Raw genomic sequence first — 24,703 nt, 5'->3', positions numbered from 1 at the left:
AAGCACCATCATTTCTGGCTTAAAAAAAAAATGGATCCACTCTTCAAGCCTTCTGGGGAGAATATTGATTTTTCTAGATAAACTCATCCCTATTTGCCTTTTTTTTTCCACCAAGATTCATAAATTGTGTTTGTAATAGCCTCTGGACTTCTGGTTACACAAAACTTCAAAGAAGTTTAATTCCAGTGATTCTCAAACCTCCAACATCCAGGTTGGCTGTTTTCCCTTATTTCTCAGCTTAATCTCACATAGCATCTGAACAAACCTTGAGATTCCTTTGGTGATCAGGGAGCCCTCCTCTGATGGCCCTGCTTGGGTTATCTCGCCATCTTCCGGCTCTTGCTTCTGGACATGCTCCCTCTCTCCGTAAATCTTGTTTGCTGTTGCTAGGCCTGTGTTTGTTTCTGCTTGGGATTTCTGAGCAGGAAGGAAATAGTAGAAAACTGAGCACAGATAAAGCGACTCCTCCACTGTCTCTAGATGTGCACGTCATCGTTGGTTTGCACGGGTCCCTCCTTCTTTTGGAGGGATTCCAGTTCTGAGACCCATTTTCTCTTTTTCACATCGTTAGTGGTTTTTCTCTGCCCACCAAGAACCGTTTCTTCTGTCTGGGTGGCAGCTTTGCTGTGCTGGCTTAGATAAGGGTACCTCCGGGTCTGAACTTAGAGGTGTGTACCTGGAGTTACCTCTACCCTCAAATTATATGTTGGAAAGCACAGTGTTTGGTAGGTTAGGGCTGCACTGATGATGTCACACTAAGCAACCAGCATTCAGCTTCATATTATCTCTCTCTCAGCCCAAATGTTATGGCGGAACAAAGCACGGAGGAGATGCTCAGAAGTTAAGGCCGTGGTAAATCAACTTTCACCCTGGAAAACAAAGATTAGCTGTAGAGCTATGTAAAGTGACATGTCTATTAAATGCAGAGATTGTTGTGAATAGATTTATGTGTTCAATTTGTTTGCAATTGTCAAAACCTCATTAATAGTAAGCCCAACGACACTGCTCGCTGATTCTAGTCACTTTTAAATTACACTTGTGCTACTCAATCTAAAAGCAAAATTAGTTCTTGGACGGTGTACATTTCAAACTACAACTCTAAGCTATTACATTTGGGGGGAAGAAATTTAATATGCATTGTAAAATAAAATTAGGAAGTACTTTGCATTCATGGTTGCTTAGGTAATTTGGTTCTGTCAACGGTAATTTTTCAGGTTAATTTCTTCCATGATGTTTGCTGTGTAAATAATAAACTTGTAAATCCCTTTATACATCTACATTATTACATAAATCCTTAAATTAATGCAAGAAAGCATAACTTGGATGTGTGAGTTGTGTGGCAAACACATAATTTTTTAAGAGATCAGAGAAGATAGATATTTCTCTTTAAAAAAAATTATTTAGGTGTCTACGTGGGTCTGGGACTGAGGACACAAAGATCTGTAAACCCTGTTCTCTGCCCTCAAGGATCTGCTGACCTAGTGTGATGTTTTCAAAGGGCTCCTGGGAAGACTTGCCGGGTCATGGGTGGGTCCGCAGGAGCTGCAGCCTGCAGCAGGTGTGCTGAGAAGGCGGAAGAGAGTCCTGTGGACCAGAGACCCTCTCCATCAGGCCTGGAGTGTGTCAAGCTCTGGACAACCTAGTTCTGCATTGCTCAGGGCCTCGTGAGGGCTTGGAGAGAATTCAGAGGGTCCTCGAGTTCAGAAGGGAAATCCTGCATGTTTATCTCCACATAATTGGTTTCTTTTGTAATTCAATGGATTGCAACGAGCCTTGAATTTTTCTATCTTTTTTAAAAATTCATTTTAAAATTTGCCCACTGTAAAATTCACTCTGCTTAATACATGCAGCTCCGTGGGTTTGCCACAATTACGACACATCATTTTATCACTTAAATAAGCGTCCTCTTGACAGGCACCCTGACCTCAGACCCTGTGACCTGGCCCCGCCCTGCCACCACCCATTAGTCTAGTGCTCACCATTTTGCCTTTCTGGTCATGTCCTGCGCATGGAAGTGCAGGGCAGGCAGTCTTGGGCTCTGGCTTCCGGTACCAAGGGTTAGAGAGTCGTCCTTGTGGTGTCAGTATGTTCGTGCCGATGTTGCCAAGCAGCAGTTTGGAGTTTGCGTGGGCCACCATTGGGGCACCCATTCTCCAGCTGGGAGTCCTGGGAGCTGTTTCCACGGGGGGGGGGGCATCTAACCACGTGGGCAGGGCTAGGTCTTCATCTCACGTGGACCAGTAAGACGGTGTCACTGGAGCCCATGTCAGAGGATCTAAGTTCTGAGAATCTTGCCGGCTGTCTTCCTCAGCCAGGTACCGTCTGCTTTCCCACCAGCACCGATGGAGGACTCCAGTTTCTCTGCCACTTTGCAGACACTCATTATTGTCAGTTGCTTTTTTCCTTTTTTTTCTTCGTTTTTGCTTCTCTGTAGGTGAGTTTCATTGCAGTTTTTATTTGGATTTCCCTCATGACTGCTAGGTCTATTTGCCAACCAATTTTCTCTTTTAACAGTATCTCTTCAGAACTTGTGCCTGTTTTCATAATTGAGCTGTTAATCCTGTGTGTTTAACTTTTTGCCATTAAAAGAATTATCCTGACAGTAAGGACCGTGAATGGGGACACGTGTGTCCCCAGTTTTGCATTTTCTCCTGGCACATCTGCCTTGCCCAAACACTGCCATGTGCTACCTCCTCTGTGGCCTGGTGGAATACCAGCACCCATCCCCCGCCGTCCTGTCCTGCTATGTGACAGGGATCTCAGGACTTCAGCCTGGGGTGGGGGGGATGGCTCCGGCCTCCCTTTGCAGGGAGCCCAGTGCTCTTGTTCTGCTTTGATCCATGAGATTCCCAGCCCTCTTTGATTCTCCACCCCAGCAAAGGAATCCTTCCATTTTTGTGTGAAAAATGTGACCTAACACATTCCAGGAAAGTGATCCCATTCCACCTTTTGAATGTGGAGGCTTTCCTTCATGCAGGACAAAAGCGTGATGGTGTTCCACGGTTGTTTACGGTTATTTCCACACCACCGAGGGCTTGACATATTTTTCTGCCTTGATCTCGGTTTATTCATCACATCTTCCTGTGGGAACTCATCTCCTATCAAAAATGCTTTTTATCTGTTTGCGATGTTTTTTTTTAAAGTCGTCTCTTATGGACCCTTTTAAGTAGGCAGCCAAGTTTTGACTTAGTCATGGCTGAATTTATGAGTCAAATTTCAACACGGTCTTCAATGGTTAGCATCTTTAGGACATAAAGCTGATTTATAACCAACATATTAATTTTATTTTGCAGTTTCTTCTATTAAGGAACATAAGGCATGGAAAATTGTACTGCATTGTTTTTATTTTCGCTCAATGAAAACCCTATTTATGATTCTCTCTCTCTCCCCCATCAAAAAGAAAAAGAAGTTGAAAAAGAAAATCAACTGCAATCTAGATATTGAAACTTAGTGTGTCCAGCAGAGTGTTCTTTGGACTGAGCTTTCAGGATAAACTGATGTCCTAAATTTTATATTTGGCAAAGTGCAGGCAAATCTATGCAAATCTATGTTAATTGCTTACAGTTTGAAGTATAAGATAAACAAAGGAAGATTTTTTTACCCTTCAAGCGTGTACAGTACCTCTGGGAAAATGAGGGTGTCAAGGCAAAGGGGCAAGAGTGGTTGATCATAAAGACACAGCAGGACAAGTCCAAGGCCCTCTCCTCCCGTGCAGGCCTTTGACATCACTTCTGCTCCCTTCACACAGGCAGTAGACACCGAGGGTGGAGAAGGCCCCTTTGCATACCTGTTTGCACAGGTATGAGCTCAGCCCCCCTCCCATGTGCCCATCAGACTCCCATTGCTGCTGCGACAAATCACCATGTACTCAGTGGCTTATGATGGTGCTCATTTCTTTTATTAATTTTCCTTTTTTTCTTTAAATTTTTTGAGGCAGGGTCTTGCTGTTTCCTAGGCTGGCCTCGAACCTTCAGTCCTCTTGCTTCAGTCTCCTAAGTAGCTGGGGCAACACTCATGCACCGCTGTGCCTGGCGGAAAGTGCCCATTTCTTATCCCACAGCCCCTGCACGTTGGAAACCCAGGCACAGGGTGGCTGCCTGGTTCTCTGCCCAGAGTTTCACAGGAAGAAGGAGCTGTGTCACGTGTTCCTTTCTGAGGCTCAGTTCCATGTGGCTGTTGCACTGAGGTCCCTTTTTCTGTGCTGGCTTCACAGCCAACCAGGTGGGAAGAGTTCTTCTCCCACTCCTCACTCTTCTGACACACTTCTGCTCCTCTCTCTGGACCGTCTGCTGTGTGACTGCACTGTCTGTCCACCCAGGCCACCAGGATACTCTCCCTACTGCCTGGTCCTCTTGTTAGCAAACTTAGCTCCCTCTGCGAAGTCTCTTCCTAGCAGTACCTAGATTAGCATTTGGCAGGGGGAAGTCAAGGGGTGGAGATCTCAGGGGACATTTTAGAATTCTGCCTACTGCCTCTCACACACACATAAATACAACACGAAAAAATTCAAGATTCTCCTGAGTGTTGCAGCAAAGTGATCTGTTTCCATTTCAGAGACAATACGTGCTGGGGTAATTCTGCGATGTTTACCCATTTGGTGTTTAAACCTTGTGCAGTGCGTTATGCATGTCTTTAGGAATACTCTTTACATAAATTAAAATGATTTTCTCCTTCCTGAAAACTTTGCAGCTTGCCACGCATTCTGGGTGGAAGTGAGAAACTGTTTACACCATGGGCCAAATTAAACTCTGGGAGAATGCTGATGTACTACGAAAATGTGCTCCTGGGTATGGCACATTTTAAGCTTCCTGGATCTTTCCTTGCAAACAGAATCACAATTTAATATTAAAGGTTCCCTAATTACACTATCAAGAACATGTCCAAGGCTCCCTGGCATCTGCTAGGGAAAATCATTCTAAACACACCTCATTGTTTCCTCCACACATTGCTCAGGCTGACCTCTCTTAGCTGGGACAGATGAGTCCCCTCATATGCTGAGCAGGAGGGCTTCACATTTGGGGCTAGAGGGTCTGGACTACAACTCTCTCCAGCCCCCCAACTCCAGATGGGCCATTTGGGCAAGTCTAGTGGTTTCTTAAGCCTCAGTGCTCCCATCATGGAAATGAATTTCGACTCTAGAATGTAAGTTATGTCTCAGAAAATGCTTCGTAACCTTTGAAATGCTAGACACCTGCTAATTAAACACACACGCATACGCACACACAGGCACACTTGTACTCAGCTTTCTTTTTCACAGTTGTTTTGAAAACTTATAGGATCATGAGGGTAGATGAGGTTTCTGAAGTGAAGGCTTTTTGCAGAGGACAGTCTCGGAAACACTCTCAGAAAAGATGCAGCTCCACCTCCTCCTTTTCTTGGCATTTTGAACACGTTCACCCAGGGCCAAGCGCCCGCCACTTCTGCAGATGAGCTCTTAGCTTCCTATGGCTTCCAGGCTGAGAGCCCAGTGTGGATTTAGTTGCGTTAGGATGGTATTCTTGTCCTCCAATGTGTAGAATATTTATTTGCTTTGGAGAGCGAGCCCCACTCCCTGCCTTTTGGGTTATGCCTTTGAAATGTATCCTTTGAGAAATAAGATGCTGTCCTCAAGTTCTATTTGGCTCTCTCTCCAAGTAGGACACCCAGGTTTCTTCTTAGAAAACCTGGAGATGGCTTGAGTCCTCTGAAAGCCTGCTGCTTCCCCGAGGACAGGCCTGGCTTTGGGATGATGGGACTCGCTCGGGTCTGGCTGAGGAAACACAGGTGCTGACTGGAGACGGAAAGGCAGAATCTGAAGTGACAGGAAGCCAGGTCTCCCACCCTCCGTCTTAGTTTCTTTTCACAGGGAAGGAAGAGAACTATGTCCCCATCCCTCTGGACCAGTGCTCTGCTGAGGGTTCAGACACCTGAGAGCAAAAGAGCAGGGACGGCACCTTTCCTGCTCTGTATCATCACGGGGCTGCGTGGGAACTGCTGAAAAGGGGAGTGATCCTTCCAGCCTTGGTGGTGGCCTGTCCAGAAAGAGAGCCTCATGTGTCAGGGGACTTCAGGGGCTCCAGTCCTGGGTGCAGGGCCTGCTGGGAGGCTTCCTTCTCCAGCCCTGTGAGGAGAGGGCTGCTGGCATCTGGGTCCCTGTGAGCATCCTGTCCTCAAAGCATCCCGTCTCCATCTTCTCTCCCTCACTGCCTCTGGCTCACATATCCCTGTGGCATTTGCAAACCCCCTAGTCAGCCGGTGCTCCCATCTGCATCTGCCCTTCTCTCCTCCTGTTTCCATGGAGAGGCTGGCACAGGGACGGGTGACTGGTGGTAGACGCTCCCTGTATCCCTATGCAGGGGACCATTCTGTCCTGCATCCCAAGTCAGCATCTGGATTCTGCATGTACTCCCAGTGCTGCCCCAGGGCAAACCCCCATCTCACTGGCAGAAACTGCCTCCACCCTGGGCGCCTGCGCTGACCTGGGCTGCAGAGCTTGGAGATTCTCACAGGGTTATGATGGAGGCCTCAGGTCCTGAAGGATCCCTCCCTGGGGGCACCAGTCTCTCTCCAGGCCCAGGCACAAGGTCTACTATAAGCCCAGACATTCACAGAGACCACACCCAGGGTGCTCGCTGAGGCAGAGGCTCTTGGGTAGATGGACTGAGGCTGTGGGGCTAGCAGATGCAGATTCCAAGTGTCCAGCATGGAAACTCCCCTCTGTCCCCAGGCATCTCCGTCCTCTGTGTGCAGCATGAGGCCTGAGACAGGCTGGCCGCCTCAGGGGTGCTCACCTCTGCAGCTTCCCTGGCTGCAGCCCAGTCCTTGGCTCCTCCTCATACTCAGTTAACTATTTCTTCCTTCAATCTAAAAATTAACCCCCTACTTGTAAGGCAATGTTACCTTTTGCATGGTGACAGTCTTGGTTTCTACCTGTACTTTATTTATTTATTTTGGTATTGGGGATTGATCCGGGGCACTTTGCCCCTGAGTTACAGCTCCAGCCTACCTATTTATTTATTTTGAGGCATGGTCTCGCTAAATAGCTTAGGGTCTCATTAAGTTGCTGAGGCTGGCCTTGAACATGCGACCCTCCTATCTCATCTCTGGAGTTACTGGGACTACAGGCATGCACCACCACGCCTGGCTCTGTCTATACTTTGAAAAACTACAAAAACACAAGCTGTGAAGCTCCCTCCCCATGGCATGGCAGAGGCAATCCCAAGCCCTTGACGAAACCATCTAAATGGGCGTCGATTTGGAGGTTGTTTGAAACACAGGAGCAGTTTGAAACTTGACATGATTTGAGCTGTTTACAGATGTCTGTGGTAGCCAGTTGGCAGTGTAGATGTCTGGCTTGCCTGGATCAGGAGCCCTCACCTTCCTTTCTGACCCCGAGTCCCCAGGGCCTCAATACCTTCTGTCTGGCAGTAACAACCTAGTGCTAAGAGGTCTTTGAAAGTGGGTGGGGGACGGCATCCTGGACTCTCCTGGTTGAGAATTGTTCTGTTATCTGTGAGGACTTCTGTCACCTCCTGACGTCACCCTTGCAGGAACTCACAGAGAGGTCTAGCCCCACTTTACAGAAGGCCAGGGGGCTGAGCGGTGTCCATAGTTGTTCCAATGCTAGCAAGCCTCCTGAAGAGCTGGCTCTGAAACCCTGGCCCTGTGTCCACCGTGGCCCCGCACCACGTGTCCTGGCCCACGGAAGGTTTGGAGGGATGAGTCTACTGGCTGTTCTTGCTGGTAATGAGCTGAGGCCCTCTAATTCCAGCTTGGTTGGATGATGAACCGGTGATTATTGGTGGTGTTCTTTAAAAGACATAATTCATGTTCTTGGCCTGGGCTGCCCATCTCCGTGGGTCCTGGGAGCTGAGGCTCACACCTGCGGATCTGTCCTTGCTCCATAGGCAGCTCTGAAAGTGCCTGGGCGGGGAGCTGGGGGCAGAAGGAAGGGGCACCTGTAGGGTCCTGGCCGCATCATTCCCAGGAAAGGATCAGAGTCAAGTTTGTGATTTATCTTGTACTTGGTCACGTGGGAAGGCCTTCTGAAAAAACCCCACCCCCCCCCAGAAGAGAAAGAAAGGCATCTGCTCGTGAATCATCTGATTGGAATTCCTCCCCAGCCCCTGCACATCTCACTTGTATTGGAACTGTGGGAAATTGGGTGATTGGCAACTGCACGCTCGCCCCGGCTCGGCCATGAGTGGAATGGAGAATGAGAATGGGTTCTGTAAGATGAGAGGAGTTCCTGGCCATGCCCAGGCCAGGGAGGGCATTTGCAGATGAGGAAACAGAGGCCCCAGGGCCGATTTCAGCCCATGTAGAATTCCTGTCTCTGTAGAGGAAGAAAAAGTCTTCCTTGCTTAAGCTTTGTTTCTTAAATAAGGTACTCGTAAGGGGTGTGTGTGTGTGTGTGTGTGTGAACTCCATGATCTCTGATTCAGACACATTAATAAAGATATCAGAGCTGGGCACGGTGGCTATAATCCAAGCAAGCCAGGAGGCTGAGGCAGGAGGATCACAAGTCGGCCAGCCTTAGCAACTTGGCAAGACCCTAAGCAACTTAGCAAGATCCTGCCTCAAAAAATGACTGAATAAATATAAATAAAAAGGGTTGGGATGGAGCTCAGTGGTAAAGCACCCCTGGGTTCAACCCCTGGTACCAAAAAAAAAAAAACAACAACAATTCCAAAAACCCAAATATAAGAATAGTATTCAAGTAGATAACTACTTTTCACATTTTTAGAAGTAAAAAGGAAATGTTGTCACCCCCCTCTTTTCTGGAGTGGCAGCCTGGCTGGGACTCTCACTGCTTTTAGAGGTCAGGAGACCTAGATGCCTTGAGGGTCTGCCGCCTTGAGGTCTGCCATGGGCGGCCATGCAGGAAGCTGCTTCTGTGCTGGGAACCCTGCCTCTGTCTCCGCCATGAAGGGAACTGAGACTCCAGAAAGATCACTGAATGAGAGAGTGGTTGTGAGGGGCCAACAGAGCAGCCCCCCAGCACGGGAGCTGGGAAGAGGGTTGTTTAGCTAAAACACTTTTAGTTCTGGATCCTGGAGCACAGACAGGCCATGACTCTCTATGTCGGTGGAGTAGACATTCAAAAAAATAAGTTCATATTTTCTTCAGTGCAAAATATTTTTAGAATTAATATTCTTTTTTATAGCTTGCTGAAGGTATAATATATGGATGTTACTGGGGTTTTTTTGCTACAAGTAGAAATTATGTAAATTGATTTAGTATCCGTGCTATTGTAACTGGAGTTGGTAAAATAGAAGCTGGTCCAGTCATCTTCAGGGAAGGCTAGGAGACCCCCATCTCTCCCCTCAACCCCGTCTGGACCCTGGGAATCGCAGGGTACTCATATTGGGGGGAAGTAGGATGTTGTGTGATCAGATCTTCCCTGAAGGACTCGAGGAACCCTGGATTGTTGGCTGCTACAGAGAAATTTCTCTTCCTTTGAGCAAAGTTTTATGAATGCCTCTCTGAACAAAGGCTATGAGCTAATCCCCATCATTCATTATATTTAAATAGCATAACATTCCAGTGAAGTGCTTTTCCAGATGTTCCAGCAAGTGAAACCATTCTTTTGTGTTTCATGTTATAGCTTTCTTAGTAAAATACGGCTTTGGAACTTTTTCCTAATAAAAGGGAATCGTGCCATCAATTAAAGAATTCATCTTAGGATCCTTTATTTTTTTGTCATTATTTATTTTAAATGCTTCCTGTTCTTCCACAGCAGATCTCCAGAGCATGTCACCTCCAGCCTGGGGAGGGGAATCCTGTGTGGGGCTTTTCCAACAGGACTCTCACTCTGGAATTCGCTGTTCCTGAGTGCACCGGCCAGAGGCCCAAACACAGGCGTCCTCGCTGTCATCAGCAGCTGTCACACAGGCATCTTCCGGCCTCAGTCAAGTGAAGACCCCTCCACCCCTGTTCAGGGGGTCTGGCTAGAACACGTCCCTTCCCTCTCGGGGATTCCAGCCCTACTGGGGAAGTCGCTTTGATGAATGAAAACTCAGAGTGGCCCCAGGAGATGAGGAATTCCAGGTGGCCATCAAGGATGCGAGAAGGGCTTCAAGGCCAGAGACCCTTAAGCTGAGCCTGGATGGAACCTGAAAGGAGAGCAGGTGGGGGCAGGTGGACACAGAGGGGCAGACAGAAGCAGCTCAGGCAGGTGGAGACAGCCGGGAGGAGCCAGGATGGCAGCAGAGCGGGGAGGGGGAGGCAGGGGAGGCAGCGTGGGGAGTGGAGACAAGCTGCCTGCGGTGCCCAGGACCTCGGCCACTGTCCCACCCTCCTGGCCAGCCACCCGACTCACCTATCTTTCTAAGAACCCTGCTCTGAATTTGGATTTTCCTTCATGCTTCTTGCTCCCCTCATGCAGAGTGGGGAACAGGTCAGGGCTGGGCTGTCTAGCCCTCCTCTGGGCCAAGTGCAGAGCCACAGGCAAGAATGGGGACACATCCCAATCTCATTAGCACAGGCCAGCTGTCACCAGTGGGGAAAAGGCAAAGAAAACAGGAAAACGATGATGCTTATCTGCACAAACATCTCCCTGGGAATCAATAGGTGAGCATCTCTTTAGATGCAGGCCAAGGCGCCCACAGTCCACCCAAGGGTGTTTTGCATGCCCTCGCCTGCCCCAAAGCAGGTCACGTGTCAGAAGGGAAGAGCAGGAGAAGTGCAAAGACAGCCGGGAGTCCAGGAAGATATTTTAAGCAAACGGAATCAAGGAATCATGTCCCATCTGCTGGCAGATGGAGCCCGTGCAAATCATCAGGGGAGATAAATATTGAGGAAATGAGGAGGTCAGGACTTCGGATGCCGTGCTGATGCCTGTCTAAAATGAATTCTTTTCAAAACAAGTTTTTCTTAAAATTATATGACATCCTTGGTTTAAAAGAAAATTAACTACAAACCTATGCATTTGTGAGCATGCAGGTTGATCCTTTGCCTTTAGAGTCAAAACCAAAATTATGTCCATCTACAGAGGATCGACAGACCCACCTGCTGGATGAGACAGACAGAGAATATGAGACAGTCATGAAAAAGCAGGAAATCCTATCACATGCTCCAACAAGGACCGTCCTGGAAGGCATCATGCAGAGGGAAATGAGCCAGGCATGCAAGGACGGTGTGACCCACCCCTGCAGGGCCCCGTGAGGCAGGGTGGAGGCGGGGTGAAGGGCAGTTTGGGTTGCCTGGGCATGGAGGCTCGGGTGAGAGGAGAAAAGGAGCCAGCGCTAGAGGGTGGTGATAGCTGAAAAGCGACCTGGATGCCCTTGCTGCCACCAACCTCACATTCCAAAGGGAGAAAATGGTACATTTTATGTGATGGGGCTGTCACCACAGCTTTGGAGGATCCCACCTGAGCAGGAGCTGGAAGCTGCACCCTGGTCTGGGGACCGGGCTGTCATGGGCACAGCTCATCCAGCCTCCTCTGTGCTGGGCACGCGCAGCGCTTCCTTCCTTCTTCTCAGAAGCCGTCTGCATTGTGGGGGCGGGGCTACCTGAGTGACGCTGTGGCCTAGACCTCTACTGTGTTTCCATGATTGTATCCTCTTCCTAACCAGCAGGCAGCGGCACATCCTGTCTGGTGGAAACAGTCGGGCTCTTCCAACTCCAGAGAGGGCATTTAAGGAGATCATTGCTAAGCACGTGGTTCAGAGCAGGGCTGCTCACCAGTGTGGGCTCTTTCTGCTACTGGAGAGACTGTGCTCATCACCAAACTTCCAGACTGTGTTGGAGAATTCGGAGTTTCCCTTAGCTACCTGTAAGAAACCCCCAAATGTGCCTACGGCCAGCCCTTCCTCCCTGCGAGCTGTGAAGCAGGAGGCATGGCTGGTCCTCTCTCAGAGCTCCTTCCCACACTAGCCTGGGGGCTTTGGGCGTGCTCTGTGGCTCCATGGATTCCTGGACATTTGTGTCCACGCTTGCTGGGACTTTCCTGCCTGTTCCCACAGGGGAGGTGGTTGGGAGCAGGCTGCTCAGATCTCCTGGCCTGCCTCAGAGTCCTGTTTGGAGGAAGCCCAGTGAAGCCACCTCCCACAGTGAGACAATGGGGCAGTCACTGTGAGGTCCCACCCACCACAGCTCCAGGAAGTCCTGCTGCCTGGCCTGGGCCACAGGCCTCCGGAGCAGCCTCGCTGCCTCTGAGTCCATCCTCTGAGCAAATGAAATTGGAGACCCCTTCATGTGTAGCTCGGCAGCACCTGCCAGGGGCGTTTTGTCTGCCCTTCCTTGACTTGGTTCCAGACCTCCCAGTCCTCCCATTTGCCAGTCTCCCAACAGAGGTAGGGAAGCCTGTGCCTCTGAAGCTGGACGGTCAGCTGCAGTGGCCACACCAGAGCCGGATGCACCCACAAGGGTGGGCAGTGTTGGGCAGGCATATGACTTGTGGGGCACGTGTGCCCTTGGGCATCTGTGTCTCGCTCTCTGCTCTGGATACTCATCTGAGGAGGCCCCTCTCTCAGGACCAATGTCACAACAGTGAATGTCATGCTTCCAAGGAAGCTGGTGGGGACAGAGTGCGTGCTCCTCCTCCAAGGAAGAGGTTGGCAGTGAACCAAGACACTCTTAGGACACATCCCCAGGGACATAGGTCAGGTGTCCCCAGGATAGTCCGAGGCCCCCAGCAGTGAGACACTGGGGCTGAGGACCCTTGTTCTCTCCAGGCTCCCAGGGTGGGGCTCCCAGGGTGGGGCTCCCAGGGTGGGGGGCAGGAGCCCTTTGGTTTTCTCCTCAGTGGTGCATTTCCTTCTCCAAGCCTCACTGCCCCTCCCTTCCCACCTGCTGCTGTGAGCCAAATGGGCCTAGAAATACCTTCTACTTGTCCTCCGACATCACTGACCCCTGGACCCTCACTGCCGTTGCTGAGGTCTCCCAATTGCCCGTGTTGTAGTTCAGGAGAAGGTTGTGCGTCACCTGTTCACGATGCTCTGCCTCTGACTAGCATGCCTCTGGGTGTCCTCTGGGGAGCTCTCCCCAGGCTCTGGGCTGCACCCAGAATCTTGAGAAGGAGGAGACCCAAGAGGAGATTTGGGAGGAACCCAGCAGAGTGCTGGGAGGTGACTGGAGAAACAGCATCAGATACCAGGGCCAGAGAAGGCGTCGGTGAGGTTGACGTTGGCAGAGGTGGAGGAGGCTGCAGTGGTGTGGCTTCCTTCTTCAGAGTCCTTCCTGGAGGACAGGAAGGGAGTGGGCCCCTTCAACCACCTCAATGTGGACGGGAGTCCAGCAGATCCCTCCATGCTCCAACAGGAGGAGGAGGGTCCTTCTCGTTTCTCACTGTCACTCTGCAAATATGCTTGCTTCTAACACCGGAGGCTAACCTTCAGAAGGATGTCGTGGAGCTGCTGTGGTCAGACAGCCTGCCAGATAGTTGCACAAACTCTGCCCCTCCTGAGCAAAACTCTGCCCCTCCTGAGCAAACCTTCAGCCCAAGCTTTATTTCTAATACTTCTCTTATTGTGCTACAAAGAGATTTCAGTCTTCTTGAGCTACTCTCCCAAGGATATGGTAACATTGTGCTCCTTATTGAGAAATTGTTCCTGGGACAAATATACAAGTATTAAGTGAGACTGTCATTTTTCCCCTGAATAATTCCATATTTATTTAAAGGACAAATGCATTAAGTGCATTGAAATCATCAAGTGATTGATAGTAAATAAATGTAACTTTTATGTAACTAATTTATTTAATTTGAGATTCTGCCCCAGAGCCCAAGTACTAAGAGAAAGCACGCACCAACTTTCATGGGAAAAGAATGGCCATCTGTGTGTAAACCATTGACTGATGCAGATTACCTGCTCTGTGGCTGCTCAAATTCCTACCAAGAAAGAGAACTCGATGCCCTCATTTCAGGGTCTCAGAATAAGTAAGGACATGTGTACAAGGATGTTTATTGTGGCATAAAATTAAATGAAATTAAAAATTGAGGAACCTTCAGTAGTGAAAGGTGGCAGAAAGATTGGTGGCACTTCCCCATCACGGAGTCGCGTGCAGCTCCTGGAGTTCATTCATCAGATCCTGGGGGCTGTCAGGCTGGGATTTCTGCGAGGCATTGATGAGGGAGAAAACAAGAGCGTGAACAGGCGATTATCTCCCCCAAAGCCTGCACCCGTGCACACTCATACACCTCTAAGTGTGTGCACAGGTACAAAGGTGTGCAAAGACACTGCAGGTTGTCACATGGATTGCAAGCAGCAGGAGTCTGAAAGGAGACAAAGAGGAGGAAAGGAAACCAGGGCTGTAGGGAGTGGTGTGCTTGCAAAGGCCACGCGGACGGTAACTAACATGAGATGGCACATGCATGGAGCAGGACTGGTGCCGTGGGACAGCACTAAAATGTGGGCACTTGAGTTTTACTTTCATTTTATGCTGTATTTGCATCGCTTGATTAGTTTACAAAGTGCTTTTTTTTTTTTTACAATGATCATGGTTACTTATGGATCAGAAGAAGAATTTTATTTTAATTTTGAACTAGTCGAGGAAGCACAGAGTCTGATACAAATGCACACGGGTTCTCGGAGGTATCTAGTTCAGAGTTGGGCACGCTACTTCCATTCGGCACTCTGCTCCTCAGAAGCCACCCTCGAAAGGCCACCTTTCGCCATGAGGACACATGAGAAGGGATCACCATATCCGGAGGCGTGTTCTCCCCTGTGCCTCTGTTAGAGGTCGGTTTACCTTTTTAAAGAGTGCACATCCATGGGTTTGCACGTTCCCTGTTTGTCCAGCGAGAACTACATCATTTCACCTTGCCTTTCCCCAGATCCACACGGAGCTTCAGTGCATCTCTCCGGCCTCGCCCTCCTGCCTAGAGAAACCAGGCCTCCTCTCCCTGGATGCCCTCATCACCACGTGGTGGAGAGTACACCGTGTTTGGAGCCAGACAGGCTCTGCCTTTCTCTGGCTGTGAGACCTTGAGTAGAGCCCGAGACTGTTGTATTGTCTCCTTTGCAGAGAAGGGATAATAATGTCTAGCTCACCGTGCCATCTAGATTTTTTCCCCTATGTTATTTACTAAGATTTTATAGTTTTTCGTGTAGATCTGTGATCTGTTTTGTGTTGATTTCTTGTAAAAGGTGTAAGGTCTGTATCTAGATTTTTTTTTCCAGTTGTTCCAGGACCAAGTGTGGAAAGACTCCCTTTATGCCATTGTATTGCCTTTGCTCTTTTATCAAAGATAGTTGGCCATGGTTATTGGGTCCATTCTGGGCTCTCCATTCTGTTCCAGGAGTCTGGGTGCCTACTCGTCCACCAGTGCCAATCTATCTTGGCTATTTTCTATTTATGGAAAGTCTTCAGCCTGGGAGTGCCAGCTCTCTGGCTTTGTTCTTCTTCTCCACATTGCGGGAGCTGTTCTGGATCTATTTCCTCTCCATGGAAATCTCAGAACCATTTTGTTGATATACACTGTAGAATATAAAGATTTTCATTGGAATTGCTTTGAATCTGTACATGAAGTTGGAAAAACTGATTTCCTAACAATATTAAATTTTCCTGTTCATGAACATGGACTATCTCTCCATTTATTTAGTTCTGGACTTCTTTCATCAGAGTTTTACAGTTTTTATGTAGATCCTGTACATATTTTGTTAGATGTATAAGTAGGTATTTTATTTTTGGTGGTGCTAATATAAATAGTGTTCTGTTTTTAGTTTAAAACTTTACTTGTTTATTGCCAGTGTTCAGAGAAGAGATTAACATTTTTATATGAACTTTGAACCCTGTCACCTTGCAATCATTGCCTGTTTTAGAAAGATTTCTTGTGGATCCTTTTAGATTTTGTACATAGATAACCATGTCATGGCCTGCTGTGAGCAAAAGCAGTTTCACTTCTTACTTGCTGGTCAGTACCTTTTATTTCCTTTTTTGGTTTTCTAGTGTCAGGACCTCAAGGATGATGTTGAAAAGGAGAGGTGAGAGGGACATTTTGCCTTAATCCTGATTTTAGTGGGAAATCATCTATTTCCTTAGCATTAAGGAAGATGCTAGGTGTAGCTTTTCTGGTAAATTTCCTTTGTTAATTTAAGAAGTTCTGCAATTGGAGGAAGTTCTCCACTTTCCAGTTTGGTGAGAGTTTTTGTCATAAATTGGTTTTGGACTTCATCAAATGATCTTTCTGTACCCATTCGTATGACCATGTGATTTTTTTCTTTACCCTGTTGATGCAATGAATTGATTTTAAACCTTTGAACCAGTCTTTTTTTTAAAATCTATTTTTTAGTTGTAGTTGAACACAATACCTTTATTTATACTTTTATTTATTTATTTATTTATTTATTTATTTATTTATTTATTTATTTATTTATTTATATGTAGTGCTGAGGATCAAACCCAGGGCCTTGCACTTGTTAGGCAAGCACTCTGCTGAGCCACAACCCCAGCCCCTGAACCAGTCTTTTATACCTGGGATGAATCCTACTTGATTGTGCTGTGTAATAATAATAATAATAATTATTATTATTATTATTATTATTATTCTCCTCCTCCTCTTCCTCCTCCTCCTCCTTCTCCTTCTTCTTCTTCTTCCATTGGTGTATTCAATTTGCTAATATTGTCTTGAGGTTTTTGCATCAATGATTATGGGAGATATTGGTCAACAGTTTTCTTTTCCTGTAATGTCGAAGTCTGGTTTGGGTGGTAGGGAAATGCTGGCCTCATGAATTATGAAATATTCCATCTGCTTCTATCTTTTGGAAGATATGATCAAGAATTGCTTTAAATTTTTCCTTAAATATTTGTTAGAATTCACAAGTGATCCATCTGTATTTGGAAATTTCTGTTTAGAAGGTTATTAATTACTGACTCATTTTCTTTAATTGATATAGTTTTATTCGAACCATCTATTTCTTCCTCTCTCTCTCTCTCTCTCTCCCTCTCTCTCTCTCTTTTGTTTTTAAACAGAAATCCAGGTTAACCGCAGGTTGAGGCTCCAGGGGAGTGGGCAGACAGGTGGGCTTCCTGGAAGGAAGGGCTCCTTGGCTCCTTCATTTACTCACGGACTCCGCAGCCACCTTCTGAACCTATGGACGAGGAACAAATCCTGCCAGCACGTTCCCCCATGCCCTACTCTGTTTTTTCTTGGATTACTTGGGAAACTCTGTTTGTTTTTAAAGTGTAGCTACACATCCCCACATCATTTAGGCTTCCTTAATTTATATTTTGTAATAATTGTTGAAATAAGCCTGATGACGGAAGGTGACCTTCCTAAATCTGCAAGGAAAATGATTGCTGAGCAAGTTAGCAGCCTGGGTGGGTGCGTTGCTGGGAAGGTGCTGAGCTTAAATGGTACTCTTCACAAAGAGCTGAATGCTTCCACCAGGGCGGAGTAGGGCACGGGGTAGGGCTCCGTGTAGGGCACGACTAAGGAGGAGGCCTCGCCCTGTGGTCCTCGGCCACTTGCCAGCAGGCTATCTCTTTAATTCCCCTTTCTCTCGCTCATAAATGCAAATAACAACACCACCTTCCGGCGCGGAGAGAACACAGAGGTGATGTGTGAAGCTTCCAGCACAGGGCTTGGAGGCCACCCGTGATAGCCCTGGCATTTATTATTTATCAATCAAAGGGAGATTTACGGAGAGTCTGCACTTCTGCAGGGGAGGGGAAGGTGCAAGTTGGCGCCCATCCTTGTGGAGAGCAGAGTCCTCTGGGGAAGCAGGACTATGCCGATGATCACTGCAGAAGATTGAACAAGATGGAAGGTCAGGGAAACAGATGGCCGATGCAGCTCAGACAGGAGATGACCCTCCAGCAGGGGCAGGCTTGCTGCTGCCTGGTCTTGGCTCTGAAAGCCCAGAAGGTGGCATCTGAGAGGATATTTGGGAGGGGTGGGCCTTCCTGCTGCTGGCTGCAGGTCTGCCCTGCGTTCCCATGCTGCAGACATGCGGAGGGCGTGCGCTCAGGATGCACAGCGACGGGAGCCTCTGCTTGCTGGAAGCCAAGATTTCTTGTCTTCTCCCTGAAAGGTGCCTGCTCAGCTCCTCTGGCCTCCAGCCCTTCGGTGATTTCTCTGCCTGGGGCTTGTGGATTCTGTCTTGCCCATCAGTAGTCAGTTCCCCTGCCAGTTTGCCTCCTTGGCCTCTTGGGTTCTGGTCCCCCCACAACTTCACCTGGTCCCCTGAGACCCTGAGCTCCTGGACCCCCATCCTCCATCTTCCAACAGCATCTTTGACCTCCTGGCTCAATAAGTGCGTACATTTGCCATTGCTGGGGTCTTGCTTTAGTTTGTGAACACTTAGTTCCAATCATCCAAAGCTATTAAGCTTTTTCTTATCTAGAAACAAGGGGTTCCCACCGACCCCTCCCCGTGGCTCTCAGTGTGCATTCAGACCATGCCAGGATGGGCTTCTCGGGGCAGAGCTGTGGGCCGGCCAGGGGTCTTGCTCAGCTCCCACGTGTCCAGCATGTATGTGGCCTTCTCTGGGGGCATAGAAGTGCTTATTTCAGCCCAGACAAATGGGAACGATTAGACATTCAGCGAAATACCCCAGCTGCAGTCTGATTATTTCATCGTTATTGGTGACGGCGTCTCCTTTTTGGAGCGGGGCTGGCGGAGGTAAAATGAGAACAGTGCTGGGCTTGTTGGGGAGCTGTTTGGAAGGCACCCGGCAGGGAGAATTGAAAATGCGTCTTTAGAGGCCGGGAGGCGTGGCTGGAGGGGAGGGTGGCAAAGGCCTGCAGCTGGCATCTCCCCTAGCAGATGCCTTTCCTTCTGCAATAGAGCAACAAGACAGCGGTCAGTCGGGGAAGGAGCATCTCCCAGGACGCTGCCACGGGGGGCCTTGAACTTGGGAATGAACTGATACTTCCTCACACAGTAGAGACTTTCTGACAAAGGCAGGCGCCATCTTGGACGGCTCTGGAATGCCTGTGCCGTGGCAGGAGAGGAAGTGTCCTCTGCAGCTGGGCGACTCTTTCCCGGGTACTGTCTGTCCCTTCCTGGTCGTTACTGGACCTGCTAGTCACATGCAGCTTGAGCATCCCTAATATGAAAACCCGAGATCTCAGATGCCCCCAAACCCAAAACTCTTGAGCACCAACATGATGCCACGTGGAGAATTCCACACCTGACCTTGGGTGACAAACCAGTCACAATGCAGGTGCACTAGAAGTCTATAAAATCACCTGCCAGCTAGGGCATTAGGAATACATGAAATGTAAATGAATGGCATGTTTAGACTCAGGTCTCATCTCCAAGATATTTTATTAGAAATATGGAAATATATGAAAATATGGAAAAAAATTCTGGTCCCTGGTGTTTCAGATGAGGGATGCTTGGCCTATATTGATTTGGGCCTTACTGTACTTCCTCCATCTCCTGCAGGACAGAGAGCAGCACAGACAAGACCCTGGGCTCGAGGCCTGATGTGGGCCCTTGGCGGACTTGAGTGAGTGGGAGAGGGTGGCACTGGGCAGGAGCTCAGCATGGGTCACCCCAGGAGCTGCTGCTCTGTAGTGGGGGAAACTCTCTGCTTGCCTCTGGGTATCACCGGGTTGTTTTGATTTCATTGAATAATGGACATTCACTATTTTTTAAGCTCTAGATAACAGAGAAATGCGGTAAAGGTTGGGCTCTTCTTTGCCAGGGTCCAGGAGTAGAAGTGGACAGCAACCCCTCTTGGCACTGGTGGCTGAGGAAGAGAGTGCAGAGGTCTGTCCCCAGGCTCATGGCCTGCCCCAGGTGCCAGCCTGCACCTGCTGGAGCCAAAACAGATGGAATGCCTGGCAGGCCACAGGGTCCCTTCTTGTTATCTCACAGCACTGTGAGGCAGGCAGAGTCACAGCCCAAAGAGGCAAAGTCACATGTTCCTGATGGCTTAGCTACAGGACAATGACACCTCGTAGCTGCTCTGCTGAACAGAGAGCAGCCCCCAGTAAGGAGAAGCCACCCTTCATGTGGACAGAGTGAGGCTGCTGGAGTGTGCCCTGGTGGGTGTGGGGTCTGCAGGACAGGGGTGGGCCTGCTCCTAGTTCTGCACCAGCACTTCCACCTCCTGGTCCTCAGATGAAGCCAAGGAAGCCATTGCAGCCAGGGGAGCAGAGCGTCAGCCAGTGGTTCTCACTGGGGCCAGTTTTGCCCCCATCCTCTAAGGACAGGAGCAGTGTCTGGAAACATATGTGATTGCCATGACTCGGGAGAGGGTTGATGTTATTGGCAGTTAGTGGGTAGGGGCTGGGGATAGAGCTGACACCCTGCAACACCAGGACTCATTATCCGATCCAAAATGTTGATGGTGCCATGGCATAGAACCCCCAAGCTTAGGTAATGCCCAGGTGTGTAGGAAGGACCTTGCTATGAACAGGAGCCAGGATCTGGGAGAGATGGGGGCTAGGCTGGGGGCTTTGGGTATGCCAAACTGGGGTGTCCTCTGATTCCTATGCAGAGGAAGAAGCCTTGATTGGGGGTACCAGGCTGAGAAACGTTGGCTAGGCTGTGGAAAAGGGGTACATCTGCAAAGGGATCTATTGAGGACAGCCAGTGGGACAGCAACGAGGCTCCTGGAGGTATGTGGCTGGGTGGTGACCTGCTGTCCTGGGGTCCTTCCCCCCGGGGAGAGAGGCTGGAGTGAGCAGACACAGCAGAGACTGCTGGAGCACGGCCCACTCTCCACGCCACACTCACTGGAAGGCAGAAACGTTTGGATGTTCTCCACTCCTCCTTCAGACCGCAGCCAAGGTCACTTCCTACAGAGAGACCCACGGCCAGGCCAAGCCGCACTTCCTCATCTGTCAACATGCTTCTAGTCAGTTTCTGGGCTGGTCCATTCTGGTGTCTTCGGAGCACACAGTAGGTGCTCAGGAATGTTTTTTTGTTGTTGTTGTTGTTTGTTTGTGTTTGTTTTGTTTTGTTTTTAATGAGCATACTTTCTCCAGATAAATAAGAGGACTCTTTGCATTGCTGGGAGGGCAGAACCTAGGTGAGGAATCAAGGTGGACAGAGGAAGTCTTGCCAGCCCTGAAGCGGTGGAGAACCCCTGGCGGCAGACCCCCACCTGCAGCAGCAGAGCACGTGTGTATGTGTATGTGTGTATGTGGGGGAGGGGTGCACACAGGTGTGCAGGTGGGGGAACCACCTGGCTAGGGAGGGTCTCCAGCGGTCAGCAGCAGTGGCTCAGCAGCTCACAGCCCTGGTGCCAGCACCACTCATTCTGGCTTCCTGGAAGGCCCTGAGCCCTGGGGCAGAAGTCCTGCCCAGAGGAAGGAGTCTGCCTTGGGCAGTGGCAGCTGGGGCGCTGTCCCCAGAGCAGCCGGGACTGAAGGCTGGCTCCCCTCCCTCATGGAGGACTTACATTCTGTGCGAACTCTGCTGCTGCCTTTCATTATTTGGCAAAAGTGTTCGATTTTACCTTATTAAAGTGAGTGTCAGGGTCATCAGCAGCCCCCAGTGCTGTCCAGCCTCTTTCCTGTGGAGTCCACTCCCTGCAAAACCCAGGCACTAGAGGTTGAAGCGGGTGATTGCCTGCTTCCCCCAGTCCTCTGGCAGGGGGTCCTTCCCCCTGGTGAACTGTATTTCTGTGTCGTTTCTAGCTGTGTCTAAGAACTAATGAAGTTTCTCATCCCGTGTCCAGCCCTTGACTAGCTGGACAATGCTGAGCTTGGGGAAAGACTTTCTCCTAATCAGTGACCCTGCTGCCCAGCACTCCCTCTCCCGGTCCATAGGTGCCGGCGTTAGGTAGCTGTGGCCCTCCTCACTGAGGCGCAGGTGGGCGGCATTCAGGAATGGTCCCTGGGTACAAGTGCGGTTTCGGGGTGTGCTTAAGGAAAGCTCCGCACCAGCCGACACCCTGGAGTTTCCTTCCTGGCGAGCATTGCTATTGGCTGTGTGCTTTTCAGAACTTGGGCCATTTGCAGCTCCTGGATGCCAGGGCTCTGTGGGGAGGTCAGAGCGCTCTGAGTCACGCAGGAACGGCTCTCTCCCTGAACCACAGGAGCATCTGCCTGGCCATTCTTCCATTTTCCACTGAAAGGCCACACAAGTATTTAGGCCCTTTCCCCCAGTTTCTCAGAACTCCAAGGAGCTGCTCTTGACCTCCGCGGTTCTGCCCGAGGCTGATTTCCTGAAGAAGTATGCCATGGCTGCAATAGTGCGCTTTATTCTGGAAAAAAAAAGTCTTTAACTCAAACTTCCATAATGATATTGTATAATTATCAAATAGCAGGAAATAGAGGCTGGCTCCCTTAATTTTATCATCTTAAATGTCACAAGAATGGCAAGGGTGTTTAAAAGACAAAAGAAGTGCTTCAATTAGTAATTCCCATGGTAACTAATAGAGCTCCATCTTTTTTATTTTTCCCTTTCTGTGGCTATTTTCAGTACTTAAATTGATTTACATCCCTGTGGAAATGTGGGGGGAAAAAATCAGGGATCACATCTGTCCATGCCACAGGAGCGTGGGGCTCCGTTGTCCAGTCCCTTCAGCCCCTGCCCAGGTGTTAGCCGAAGAGCCGGCTTCTAATCAGGTGTCTGCTTCCTTAAATAGGAAGAAAGCATGATTTCCCTTGGATTCCTTTCACAGTTATACAAATGATTTTATTTTTAATTCCTATTATAGTTTATATGGAATCCTGAGTAGACATATATTTTAGTGGTCAGAAATGAGGAGATAAAACTGGTTTTATGTGAGCCAAGTGTGGAGACCCCTCCAGGCTCTGAGTGCAGCCAGAGTCCAGGCTATTCCTTGGAGTCTGTCCAGCTTCTACTGGACAGGGTCAGGCCCTCCCAATCAGGGTCCCACCTGTCTCACCATGTCCTGCAGCTAGACACCAGATGCAGAGGACACTGATCCTCAGGACACCCTAGGATGCCTGGGCAGTGTGTCTTTCTAGCTATGGCCACACTAGTCCCTTTGCCTCCCTCCACTCCCCTCCTCCCTGGGCACCCTGATGCCTCTGCCACATCGTGGGTCCCCACAGCGGTCTGCTGCCGACCATGCTCGCAGCCCCACACTTGCTGCGTAGGGAATGAACAGGTGAGAGGGGCCCCCATCTTCACTCCACCTTGCAGAAACCCCAGAGGACTGGAGGATGGGCATTCTCCTCCTCATCTCGTTCTCGAGGGTGCCGGCAGCTGGAAGAGGTCAGCCGCCACACCCTGGGCTGGCGGGGTTTGGCTCCAGGAGCTGCTGCCTCTGAAGCCTGCATCAACTCCCCTGCGCAGGTGCGTGGAGCCCTCCGGGCACACCATCTGTTAGCAGTTGCTGACAGTTATCTGTCATTTACCGTTTAAAGTGGGTCAGGAAGCTGTAGGAGAGCTAGGACCCAGGGAGTTTCTCAGGTGTTGACAGACATCACAGCCGAAACACACACAGAGGGAAGGTTGTGGTCATGACAAAAGGTGGCTTGACTGAGCCTGTGACAGGTGCCCTGGAGGTGTCACCTTGTGCATCCCTCTGATCATAGCTGACCAGCACCCAGGTAGATGGGGACTGGGGTTTTCCCAGCTTGGGGGTGCAGTTAGCACTAAACCTGGGTGGCCCCAAAGCAAAGTAGTGTATGTTGGTCAGCCACCACCCCAAGGTGAAGGTGAACTTGCCCTCGTGTTGCCAATGGAGAACTCAAGGCTAGAAGGGTGCAGTCACCTGGCCAGTCTCCTTCCAGGGGCAACATAGTGGGCCCCTGGCACATAGTGGGACTGGCACATAGTGGGCCCAAGTCCACCGTCTTTGACTGCAACCTCCTTCATAGCCACGAGAGGAGCTCTTCTTCCAACAGAAGTCTCAAGTTCATCTATAGATGAGAAAGTCCTAATTCCTTTTGGAAATAGAACAGGGGTAAAATAAAAACAGGAATCTTACGTGGCAGGCACTATAAGAGACCTGATTTGGAGAAGGTGCACCATCAAGGCCACTTCCATCAGGCCCCAGCACAACCCAGTGAGACTTCGTCACCCTCCCACCTGGACGTCGCACCTCCCAGGTCCTGGGTCACTGGCCGGAGCCAGGCCAGGAAGCTGCCCCAGCCTCCATCCTGCTGGCTGCTGTTTTTTAGTAGAGTGTGTTTATCACCACGGAGAAGGGTTCGGGGCCCACTGGAAGGAAGCAGGCAGCATCTGGGGGTGGCCCATGCTCCAGGTGAGGGTGGGCTGGGTGCCGCCTCACCTCTGGTGACCCAAGTGGCTGGGCTCCCAGCTTCTCCCATCCTTGACTTCCTAATCCGTGAGATTGTGATGAGAATAACTGCACAGGCATTAAACTAAGCGTGTCTGTGGAAGCGCCTTGCCTGAGTGATACTCACTAATGCCAGCTCCTGAACTGCAGATAAGAGGAGATGGCGATTGTGCCTCAGTTGGGCCCTGAGCTTCCTGGCTGACGGGCAAAAGTGAAACACAATGGCATGCATTGTTCTAGTCCGATTAAAAGAATGTTCCCAGTTTTTCAGGAAACATAAACACTTTCCTGGAGCCACAGTCCAAGACAACTGCATGCTTTAAACCTGATAGGGTTTGCAATCATGATCCCCCAAAAGGTGGAGGAGCCTCCTTTTGCAATCCACAGCATGTACACCTCAATCCTTTCATGGAAAAGCACTACTCTGAGACTGGACCCTAACCCTCAAGGATGGCCAAGGAGTTAGAACTGAGGTCTGCTTGAATGGACATCTTATGATGAAAACACGAAGGGAAAGGACAGGTCTGCTGATGAGAGGGACTCCGCTGTCCATTCTGCTCCAAGATGCTACTGTGCGTGGGCTCAGAGTGGGGCTCCCGGGACTCGCG

At 49.5% G+C, this 24,703-nt stretch overlaps 1 protein-coding gene and 1 long non-coding RNA gene across 4 annotated transcripts in view; one reads left to right on the top strand and one right to left on the bottom strand.

Moving 5' to 3' along the window:
* The window catches only part of Ptpre (protein tyrosine phosphatase receptor type E), a 129,136-nt gene that overhangs the window by 15,963 nt on the left and 88,470 nt on the right, over nucleotides 1–24,703 (top strand). The window lies entirely within an intron of this gene.
* On the bottom strand, nucleotides 9,655–10,644 carry LOC144366161 (uncharacterized). The gene is made up of 2 exons (XR_013425057.1): nucleotides 10,301–10,644; nucleotides 9,655–10,094 (listed from the first exon to the last, which is right to left on the bottom strand). It is a non-coding gene; the product is annotated as an uncharacterized LOC144366161 (long non-coding RNA).

The sequence above is a fragment of the Ictidomys tridecemlineatus genome, chromosome 1, assembly GCF_052094955.1.
Source record: "Ictidomys tridecemlineatus isolate mIctTri1 chromosome 1, mIctTri1.hap1, whole genome shotgun sequence".
NCBI classification, from domain to species: domain Eukaryota; kingdom Metazoa; phylum Chordata; class Mammalia; order Rodentia; family Sciuridae; genus Ictidomys; species Ictidomys tridecemlineatus.
The sequence above is the reverse complement of the archived record's forward strand: the minus strand, read 5'-3'. Positions and strand labels throughout refer to the sequence as shown.